Source organism: Enhydra lutris, unplaced genomic scaffold (genome assembly GCF_002288905.1).
Source record: "Enhydra lutris kenyoni isolate GAN:26980312 unplaced genomic scaffold, ASM228890v2 scaffoldscaffold4, whole genome shotgun sequence".
Lineage (NCBI taxonomy): Eukaryota > Metazoa > Chordata > Mammalia > Carnivora > Mustelidae > Enhydra > Enhydra lutris.
Genome location: NW_019154088.1, coordinates 27,756,364 through 27,767,049, shown reverse-complemented (window position 1 = coordinate 27,767,049; position 10,686 = coordinate 27,756,364). Strand labels below are relative to the sequence as shown.

The following is a 10,686-nucleotide window of genomic DNA, read 5'->3' as shown; positions in this document are numbered from 1 at the left end:
TTTATTAGAGATAGAGAGAGGAGGGAGAGAGAGAGCACATGAACGGGTGGAGGGGCTACAAGAGAGGGAGAAAGAGAATCTTAAGCAGACTCCATGCTGAGCGTGGAGCCCCACATGGGGCTCAATCTCATGACTATGAGATCATGACCTGAGCTGAAACCAAGAGTTGGCCACTTAACAATGACTGAGCTACCCAGGTGCCCCTTTTTATAAAATATTTAAAAGTAAAGAGAAACTGTCTAAAACTGATCTAAAATTTTGCATTCGATCCAGACAAGATACTCTAAAACCACTAATCCAGTATATGGAGGGATTTAATATCTTTTATCTGTTCAATTTGCAGTGTGTCAGATACAAGTATATAAATACTATAATTTACTAGACATTTCTGGGTAATGCCATGATTCTTGTTAAAATTAGCTATTGAGATCAGATTTTAAAATAACCTCATTTCTTTTTAGCCTGAAACTTCAAAATAAATACTGAGGCATTATATTAAATACAATCTATCCACTTGACAATCTATTTCCTAGATTCAGAAATTAGCAAGAAACAAATTTCTTATTTATTTATTTATTTATTTTTAGTAAATTTGAGTTCTATTACAGTGTGATAAAACAAAAAACAATTTGACCTTACAAATTCCAGTAGTAACTAGGTTGACATGTAAGGAAAATTTAAAATAAAATCTCAAGTTATGCTCTGTTTCCCTTTCAACAATATTATTCTCTCATTTTACTTATGTACCAAATTCATTGCCTAGATATTAAAGAAAATATTAACATTTTAATGACTAAATTTTTCTCCCAAATGATATTATATATAAAATAATTTAATTCAGTTATGCCTTAAATGTTGAATTGTGTGCATAAATAGGATATGAATGAACTGAAACTTATTTTTGAATATTCAGTGTTATAGAAATAGCTGTGCTTATCATTGACTTTTTGATAAGCATTTTTATGTTAAAATATATTTGGCTTGCGACTCAACTGATTTTGAGTTAACATGATTTTTAGTTATAGAATGAATTGGAAAAGCAAATACTTTTGTGTTCTATTTTCAAGTGTGATATATCAAAATAAGGGGTGTTTTGACAGAAAAAAAGAAATCCTGTTCAATTCATGTCAGCATCAGTCAATGCCTTCATTTGTAGGAGAACTTGAGGAATGTTTAGTGAAATGCTGACAAATGGACTTGAGAGCATATCTAATTAGTAATTTTCTCTTTCTTCGTGGGCATGTAGAGAGGAAAAGTAATTATAGAAACCCAAAGTTTAGTCTTCAATTGAAGTCCAACTTAAATGCAGTTTAAAGCCTTTATCCCTTTAAGCTCACCTCTCTTACTGCCTTTTGATTTTGTGGTGGTTCATCCATATTAATGTACCTAATGACAGACACCCTGAAAAGGTGAGAATGAATGCTTTTCCTCTGACATATCAGCAGAGGATGATGGTACAAAGCGTGTCTTTCAATGTGTATCTGCATGGACTCTGGGTCTGTGAGAATGATATATACTTCTACTTTATGCCTGCAAGATTCAAAAGGCCTTTTCAAATATTCATGTCCTTTTTTCCTTCTTTTTATTCTCTACCGGTATGTGTTATAGGATGAGAAGAATGTCAGTGTCTCTGGAGTTTTATTTTTAAGTTTTAGTCTTGCCTGAGGGGGAAGATATATTGAAATTTTGCTGGTCAAGCTGTTCATACTTTCTCATAACATATCTAATAATTGCAAAGCAATTTGTTCAAATAATTTGGGCAGGCCTTCCATAGTTACCATGACAGATTATGAGGCAGGTTATTGGGCAGAGTCTGGCATTCTATTGGTAACACCTGAGGATAACTTTCCCCTTATGTTGCCTGTTATAACCAAGGAGAAATCAAAGGAGGCACAGAAATGGGGGCTTTCCTTTTTTCCTTCCTTCCTTCCTTCCATCCTTCCTTCCTTCCTTCCTCTCTCTCTTTCTTTCTTCCCTTTGGTCCCTCCCTCTTTCCTCCCTCCCTCTTTCCTCTCTCTCTTCCTTTGGTGGAATTCTGATCATCCTTTTCCAATCTTGTTTATTTTTAAATTTCAATATATTTTTAAAAGATTTTATTTATTTATTTGTCAGAGAGACAGAGAGAGAGAGAGAGAGAGAGAGAGAGCACAAGCAGGGCGAGTGGGAGACAGAAGGAGAAGTGGGTTCCCCGCCGAGCAGGGAGCTGGATACGGGACTTGATCCCAGGACCCTGGGATCATGACTTGAGCTGAAGGCAGACGCTTAACCAACTGAACAACCCAGGCATCCTCTGATCTTGTTTAAACTTGCGTTATAACTTCCTCATGTATGATGCATCCAGTCAATGGGATTTGTACTGACATAGGCACTATTGCCATTTCATATCCTATGGTAGGCAAGTGGAGGTGCTGATTAGAAACATGGTAATATAATCACCTCTACCTGCTTAGCCTGACCTTGGACAGGAAGGGCAGTGCATTTGTCTTTGTTTGTTTTTAAATCGCATACACTAGTTGTTGCTATTGTTTTTTTTTTTTTTTCATTTTCCGTAGCTTTAGAAACTTAAACTATACATTAATATTTTAGTGTATCATTTAGTCTTTTTCTTCCATCAGATTTCTGACCCATTTATTTTTTAAGATTTTGCATTTAATTTTCATCACCTTCTGAGCCTTACCTTTCTCCATTATCCACCAGGAGAGAAAAAAAAAATAATAGAATAAAATAACCAGCTGGTAGGAAAGTCATTTGGAGGGTGCTGGCCAGATTAACCTTTACGTAATAATTATGAATTAATAACTTTTTTCCTCTTCAATGAAATCCACTTTTTAGTTAGCTTCAGGGAAAACAGATGAGGAAATGGAAATAAAATCATAGTGAAATGATTCATCACGTTATAATAAGACAGAGCTGTGGCTTCAAGGACTCCTGGTCTTCAAAAACTACCCAACACAAAGGGAAAAGGGAATTAAAACTATAATTTCTCAAGTATTAAAAATATAAGCTACATTCTGTGTGAAGAAAATAACTTGTCAACCCCCTCTCCATTATGTGAACATCCACACTGGGATACAACATGTGTTGGAAGAAGTGATTAAAAATGATCCAAACCAGCACACTAAAATTTTAAATAGTTTTCACTATTGACACAGAAAGAGCATTCATTGGGAATTGCAATAACATCCACTTATGCAAAAATATCTTTTGACATGCAATGAAAACATAACCTCTGGATACACATTTTCTCTTTTAGGTTTTCAGTGGGAATTGTGCCTAAGTGATTAGGGCAGGATTTGGTCCAATAAATAAACTGAAAATTTTGTAACAAGCGGTGGAGTAATACATATTAATTCTGAACAGATTGACACTGTAATTTGGAATAAAAACCATAATGATTACAGAACGCAGTCAGTGTAAGTCAAGTCTGATGGACTGGAACAGATGTGTCCACCTGTTTAGAGCCCAGCTCTGCATCACTTGGGATGCATAATGTGACTGAGGTCTGTAACATTAGCTATTTGGAAAGGTATACAGGTTAGGAAAAAGGAGAAATGTCAAATTTTGGATCATTATTTTGCTATGTAGCTGTTGAGGTAAAAAATATATGACAGCATGGTAAAGACTAAAATAAAAGAGAAAGTTCAAAGGAGATGTAAACATCATTATATGTCTTTCATCGGAAATGATTTGGAAAACTTCGTAACGGACATTTCAAGGACAGGCAGACAGAATAGACTCAGTTTTCATTTACCTAAAATTGGTAAATTTTGTGTAAATTAACTCATATAAGTTTTTAAACAAATGCTAAAGCAGATGAAGAAAGATGGAAAGAGACTCCAACATTACAATGTTCATGCCCAGGGGGCACTCCATATAACTAGTACCAAGTAAGATTAGGCTTTTGTGAATGTTTATAATTTGAAATCATAGGGAAAATATTTTTTTGACATAATATGCCCCAGGTCTAAAGATTATATTGTATGTCATTAGGGGGTAATTTTATTTTTTCTTAAGGTAGAAGGAGAATCTCTACTATGATCATAAATATGTCTTTTTATTATAAGAAAATGTCAATGTGTGGTCATAAACATCATTCATTTTAAAGATTGAATCTTATAGATATTACTATTAAAAATATCTTCCTGTATGTGCTTTCAATTTTTCTTCTTTAAATTCATTAACAAAATTGAGTACATGTGTGTTATCCCTTTTCTCTGTCATCTTCTGGATATTTAACCAGTTCTTAACCTATGGAGTCTCTATTATTATAAGAATAAAATATCATTTTGTTGTATTTTAATATATAGGATATATAGAAATCACTCTTTTCCCTCCCTTAAAATCTTCAACTGTATTTGTCAGAGATGTTTTAAGAGATTTGACTTTCAGTATCAAAGTTTATCTTGGTATTCAAATTTCATAATGTGAAACATACAAGTTAGTCTAGAAAACTGAAGATAAATTCTTGGCAAAAAGTTATCAACTGGGTAAAACCTATCAGAAACATCCAAGAAGCTGTTAAAATTTTGCCTTCCTTGCTTGTCCCTTTCTAAACATGGAAGAACTAGGGAAAGATCTTTTCAATGCAGTCTGTATTCATTATCATACCTGACAGAAATTTTAACAGTCCAAAGATACCACTTACGGGGTGCCTGGCTGGCTCAGTCAGTAAAGCATGAGACTCTTGATCTCAGGGTTGTGAATTCAAGCCCCATGTTGGGCCCAGAACTTACTTAAAAAATAAAAAATAAAATATTCAAGGGAAAAAAAGCCTAAAGATACCACTGATTAATGGCATTATGGACTTTTAAAGAATACAGTTTGACTGACTGTATAAACTTTAATAGGTGTACAAAAAGAAGATACAACTAATATTAATAGTTGAAATATATGCAAGTGTTCTATTTTGAGGGGCAACAGAATCATTGATTTGTGGGTATTTAACTATTTGCTAGAGATTTCTGCTTTAAAGTGAAAAAGTTAAAAGTATCCAGAAAAATCGATGTGTTTTGTACAATTCTGCACAAAGTTATATTTGCTATCTTATAAAAAGTTTTTGTTTTAAAGTCATCATAGAGAAATAAGTGTTATAAGTCATGATCTAATTAGTACAGTACTACTAATTTATACATACAACATTGAAGTAGAAGGTGACTTTTCTATGTCTAAATTAGTAATTTTTGATCCTGGCTGTGGATCAGCTGGGAAATTTTAAAACAATACTGAGGTCTCAGTTCACAGACCTCCTTCTGGAGATTGTGATGTAATTGATCTGAGTTGGGGCACAGGTAGTGAATTAAAAAAAAATTATTTATTTGACAGAAAAAGCAAGAGAGCACAGCAGAGGGAACAGTAGAGGGAGAGGGAGAAACAGGCTCCCCGCTGAGCAGAGAGACCGACGCAGGGCTCTATCCTAGAACCCTGGGATCATGACCTGAGCCAAAGGCAGATGCTTAACCATCTGAGCCACCCAGGCACCCACAGGTATTGAATTTTTTAGATCTCTCTATGTCATTTTATTGTGAAGTCAGTATTGAGAAACACTAATCTTGATTTGTTTGTTTTTAAATTAATGAATTCTTGTGAGGAAGGGCAGGAAAAAAGTGGATAAAATAGTATGTTCACATAGATTTGTATAAGATTTTATAGTTGTCAAAAAATATTCAAGTCTAGTGGGGACACCTGGCTAATTAAGGATTAAAATAGAGGTTAGTAGGATTTGGGGGAGGAAGTCACTTGGGGCTGTCAAGGAATGCTTTTTAGGGAAAGAGACTTCAAATCTTTTGAATGAAATATAAGTAGGCTTTCAAGGTTCATCCTTGTCGTATGTATCAATACTTCATTCCTTTTTATGGCTAAATATTCCATGGTATGGATGTACCCCAGGAAGCCAGTAACCAAAGCCATAACTTACATGATTGCGCTGATATGAAATATCCAGAATAGGCAAATCTATAGAGCCAGAAAGTAGATTAGTGGCTGCCTAGAACTGGGTTAGGAGGATTCTGAGATTGGAGAGTGATAACTGAAGGGTAAAAGGTTTCACTTTGGGGTGATGGAAATGTTCTAAAATTGATTATGATGATAGTTACACTTACCTGTGATTATACTAAAGCTCATTGAATTATACAGTTTAAATGGGTGAATTGTAGGGCATGTGGAAGTTGTTGATGGATGTAATAGGTGATGGGGATTAAGGAGTACACTTGTCATGATAAGCACTGAGTGATGTATGGAATTGTTGAATCAGTATATTGAATACCTGAAACTAATATAACACTGTATGTTAACTATACTGGAACTAAAATTTTAAAAATATTAAAAAAAGAAATCAGTTTCTAAAACAGATTAAACAAAAAGTAGGCTTGCCAAGTCAAAGTTACCTATTGGGATTTAGGGCAGAGAGCAATGAGAGTTTGCTAAATGGCATGTAACTGATCAGTGCTGGCATATAGGGTTCAGGGAATGGTCCCAGAGAAGACTAGAAGTGAAGTCGGAGAGAGAAACGGTAAGATCATGAAGGATGTAGTAAGTCTTCAAAATTTTTTTAATTGTGATAAAATACGCATACCATAAACTTATCATCTTAACCATTTTAGTATATAATTCAGCAGTGTTAAATATATCCAAAATGTACTTCCAGAACTTTTTCATCATGAAAAATTGAAACTGTACTTATTAAACAATAACCCATTACTCACCCATCCCAAGCCCCTGAAAACCAACATTCTACTTTTTGTTTTTCTGAGTTTGACTAGATACCTCCTATGAGTTGAGTCATGCAGTATTTATTTTTTTGTGACTGAATTATTTCACTTAGCATAGTGTCCCTCAAGCCTCATACATGTTGTGACATGTCTCAGAATTCTCTTCCTGAGAAGAGGAAGTATCTCTTCTCAGGGTATCATGCTAAGCAAAATGAGTCAGGCAGAGAAAGACAGATACCATATAATTTCACTCATATGTGGAATTTAAGAACCAAAACAGATGACAAGGCAAGGGAAGGAAAAATAAAATAAGAGGAAAATAGAGAGGGAGGCAAACCATAAGAGACTCTTAACTAAAGGGAACAAACTGAGGGTTGCTGGAGGGGAGGTAGGTATGGGGGTGGGGTAACTGGCTGACGGGCATTAAGGAAGGCAGTTGAAGTAATGAGCACTAGTGTTGTATGCAACTGATGAATCACTGAATTCTACCTCTGTATACTAATAATACAGTATATGTTAATTGATTTAAATAAAAAAATTAAAAATACTGTCTTTTTATAGAGGGAATTGTGTAGGTAATTTTATTTTATTTTTAAAAAAGATTTTATTTATTTATTTGTCAGAGAGAGATCACAAGTAGGCAGAGAGGCAGGTAGAGAGAGAGGGGGAAGCAGGCTCCCTGCTGAGCAGAGAGCCTGATGTGGGATTTGATCCCAGGATCCTGAGATCATGACCTGAGCCAAAGGCAGAGGCTTAACCCACTGAGCCACCCAGGCGCCCTGTGTAGGTAATTTTAAAAGACCATATAATTGAATATTGATTCCCCATTCTTCCCTTGATTAAAAATATGAAGAGACCTGGAATGCCTGGGTGGCTTAGTCAGTTAAGCATCTGCCTTTGGCTCAGGTCATGATCCCAGGGTCCTGTGATCAAGTCCCACATCAGGTTCCCTGCTCAGTGGAGAACCTGCTTCTCCCTCTGTCTACTGCTCCCTCCACCTTTCTCTCTCTAACAAATAAATAAATAAATAAAATCTTAAAAAAAAAAAAAATGAAGAGACCTAAAATAGGTGAATAGATCAGCATAGTAAGTTAGAAGCTTCCCACAAATTAAGTCCAGGCCCTTGCAGCACCTAGGTGGCTCAGTTGGTTAAGTGTCTGCCTTTGGCTCAGGTCATGATCTCAGGGTCCTGGAATAGAGCCCCACATTGGGCTCTCTGCTCAGTGGGGAGGCTGCTTCTCCCTCTCTCTTTACTGTTCCCTTTGCTTGTGCTCTCTTGCTCTTTCTGTCAAATTATATAAATATATAAATATAAAGTACATTTATATGAAATGTAATGTAGTGACTCCATAGTGACAGAAAATGACTTGCTTAGGGCTCAGAATAGGGGTGGGACAGCTAATGGGTATGAGTTTCCTTTGGAGGGAACTAAAGTGTTTTAAAGCTCTATTGTAATGATAGTGAGCAATCCTGTGAATACACTAAATGTATTGAATTGGACATTTTAAAGGAGTGAATCTTATAAAATCTGAATTATAGTCAGTAAAGCTGTTAAAAAATTGTTTACACACAAAATAATGTATTAGTATAAAATGTATATAAGTATAATGCATGAAAACAATAGCAAAAAAGACTAGGAAGAAGTATATTGGAAGGTTTTTATATTATTAACCAACAAAGGAGAAAAATTGAATCATAAAAAGTACTCAGACAACAGTAAGTAATGTATATAATCATTGAATCACTACCTTGTATATCTGAGACTAATATAACAACTCACATTAATTTTACTGGAATTAAAAATATTCAGACAATATAAAAATTGCCAGAAAAATAAGAAAAATGGACAAAAACAACAAATGCTTCAAGAAGATAACAATAAGATGTACTACTCGATTTCAAGGCTTATGATAAAGCTCAGTAATCAAGAGAGTATGGTAATATAGAGGAATGCATCAATGGAACAGAATAGAGAGCTCAGAAAGAGGTCTATGCATACATGTACAGTTGATTTCTGACAAAGGTGAAAAACAATTCTGGGGGGAGATGACAGTTTAAAAAATAAAGTGTGCAAAAATTGCATATAAATATGCAAAAAATCTTACATTTGATGTGTAATCATGTGCATCATGTGTTAAAAAGTAGCTCAAAAGAGATTATGGGCATAAATATAAAACCTTATGTTATAAAAGTTCTAGAGGAAGTCATAAGAGAAAATCTTTGTAATCTTGTGTAAGGTAAAGATTTCTGAGATACCACAATCAAAGCCATAATCAATAAAAATCATCAAAATTTAAAAATGTTTCTATTAGAAGGTACTATGAAGAGAATGAAAAGCTATAGACAAAGAAATATTGGCAAAGTATGTAATTGTTTTGTTTTTCCACTGGAAAATCTGCTCCTGACATTAAGCGATTTGGTCTTTCTTAAGTGGTTCTATGAGTTCTTTCTTTTTCTCCACGGTCTGGAATCTGCCATATCCAAACTTGGAAATGGTGTTGATGAACTTGAGGTCAGCCTTCTCCAGAGCCTACCATTTGGTCTGTACCAGCAAGGACTTGCAGAATGTAAGCTATTGCTTCTTGGTTCCCACCATATAGCCTTTCAGCATGACAAAGGCATTGTTCAATTCACCATAGTGGACAAAGCCACCCAGAGGGTTGATGCTCTCACCAGACAGATCATAATCAATGGAAGCATTGTTTTTGCTTACTTTGCCATCCTTGATGAGATGTCCCTGGCCAATCTTGTAGATCTTGTTGATCTCAGTGTGACCATGGTAGTCTTTCTGTCCAGCCTGAGCCACAGAGAAAGCCATGGAGTAGAATGCCATGCCCCAATACAAGCAATCTTATGCAGCCCCCGGAGCATCTTGTGGGGTAGTTTCTTGGTGTGCCAGGAGCTGGTTACCCCTTTGGAGCCTTTACCCTTGATGACAATGATGACAACAATCACCTCATTTTGTCCAGACACTTGGTTCATACGCACATGCTTCTCCAGGCTCTTGTGGGCCCAGTCCAGCTTCTCAGCCACTATGTCTCCATTCACTTGGATCTCCATGAGGTGGGCCTTCTTCTTCTTTTTTTTGGGGAGGAGTGAACAAGGACAGTTTAATTTTTAGAGATAAACAATCTGCAATAAACATGGTTGCAATGATATATGATGACTTTGGTTCATATTCTGGGTTAGGATAACAAACTAGAGGGCTATCTTCTGAAATGCTGAGTCAATGTATCAGTGATGTTACAAAGATATGTAACAATGACCTATTTTTCAAGATCATGTTGAAGTATGGGCTAACACTCCCACCTGAGGATTATTTAATTCTCTAGGGATGTGTATTTGTCCATTAACTATATATTAGGTACAGAGTCTGTGAATATGCACGTTAAGTTGTATATATGTTGTCCAAAAGAGATGCAAGTGATTTTTGTCCTATAGAAGAAATAACTCCAAAATAATTTTTTATTAACCACTTTTGTATTTAACTTAACAAACTTACATCTGCCTCTCTCAAATTGTATAAATCAACAACAAATGACTGAGGGGAAGCCAGCCCCCTCAAACACACATGCACACACACTCTATTTTTTTTTTACTTTCTGTGACATTGGGTAGCTCACAACGATCTTACTAACAGCTCCTCTCCCAGGTGAGCCCCAGTAGCTAGTTTTTGCTTCATGGCACTAACTCTTTGAAATAAGCCTAGTTAAAACATGATAAATCTGTTGCTTTTATCAGGAAATGTCAGATTCCAAAAGCCTGGCTGTACTTCTACCCTTGATTTCTGTGAAGTTATCCTATAAAACTTTTGATTCACTCTAGAGCATTCTTAACTGTGATTTCTTGAGGGAACTAAGTCCCAGTTAATGCACTCAAGCCTCCATTTTTATGTATGAGTTAACTTTATTTTCTTATGCATCTAGCATGGATTATGATGTGTATTACCCTTGGGAGGACTGGGAAAATAATCACACAA

The 10,686-nt window shown here is 35.5% G+C and overlaps 1 pseudogene; it reads right to left on the bottom strand.

Moving 5' to 3' along the window:
* Positions 1 to 9,114: 9,114 nt before the first annotated feature.
* LOC111140617 lies at positions 9,115 to 9,797 on the bottom strand (annotated as a pseudogene).
* Between the last annotated feature and the right edge of the window lie 889 nt (positions 9,798 to 10,686).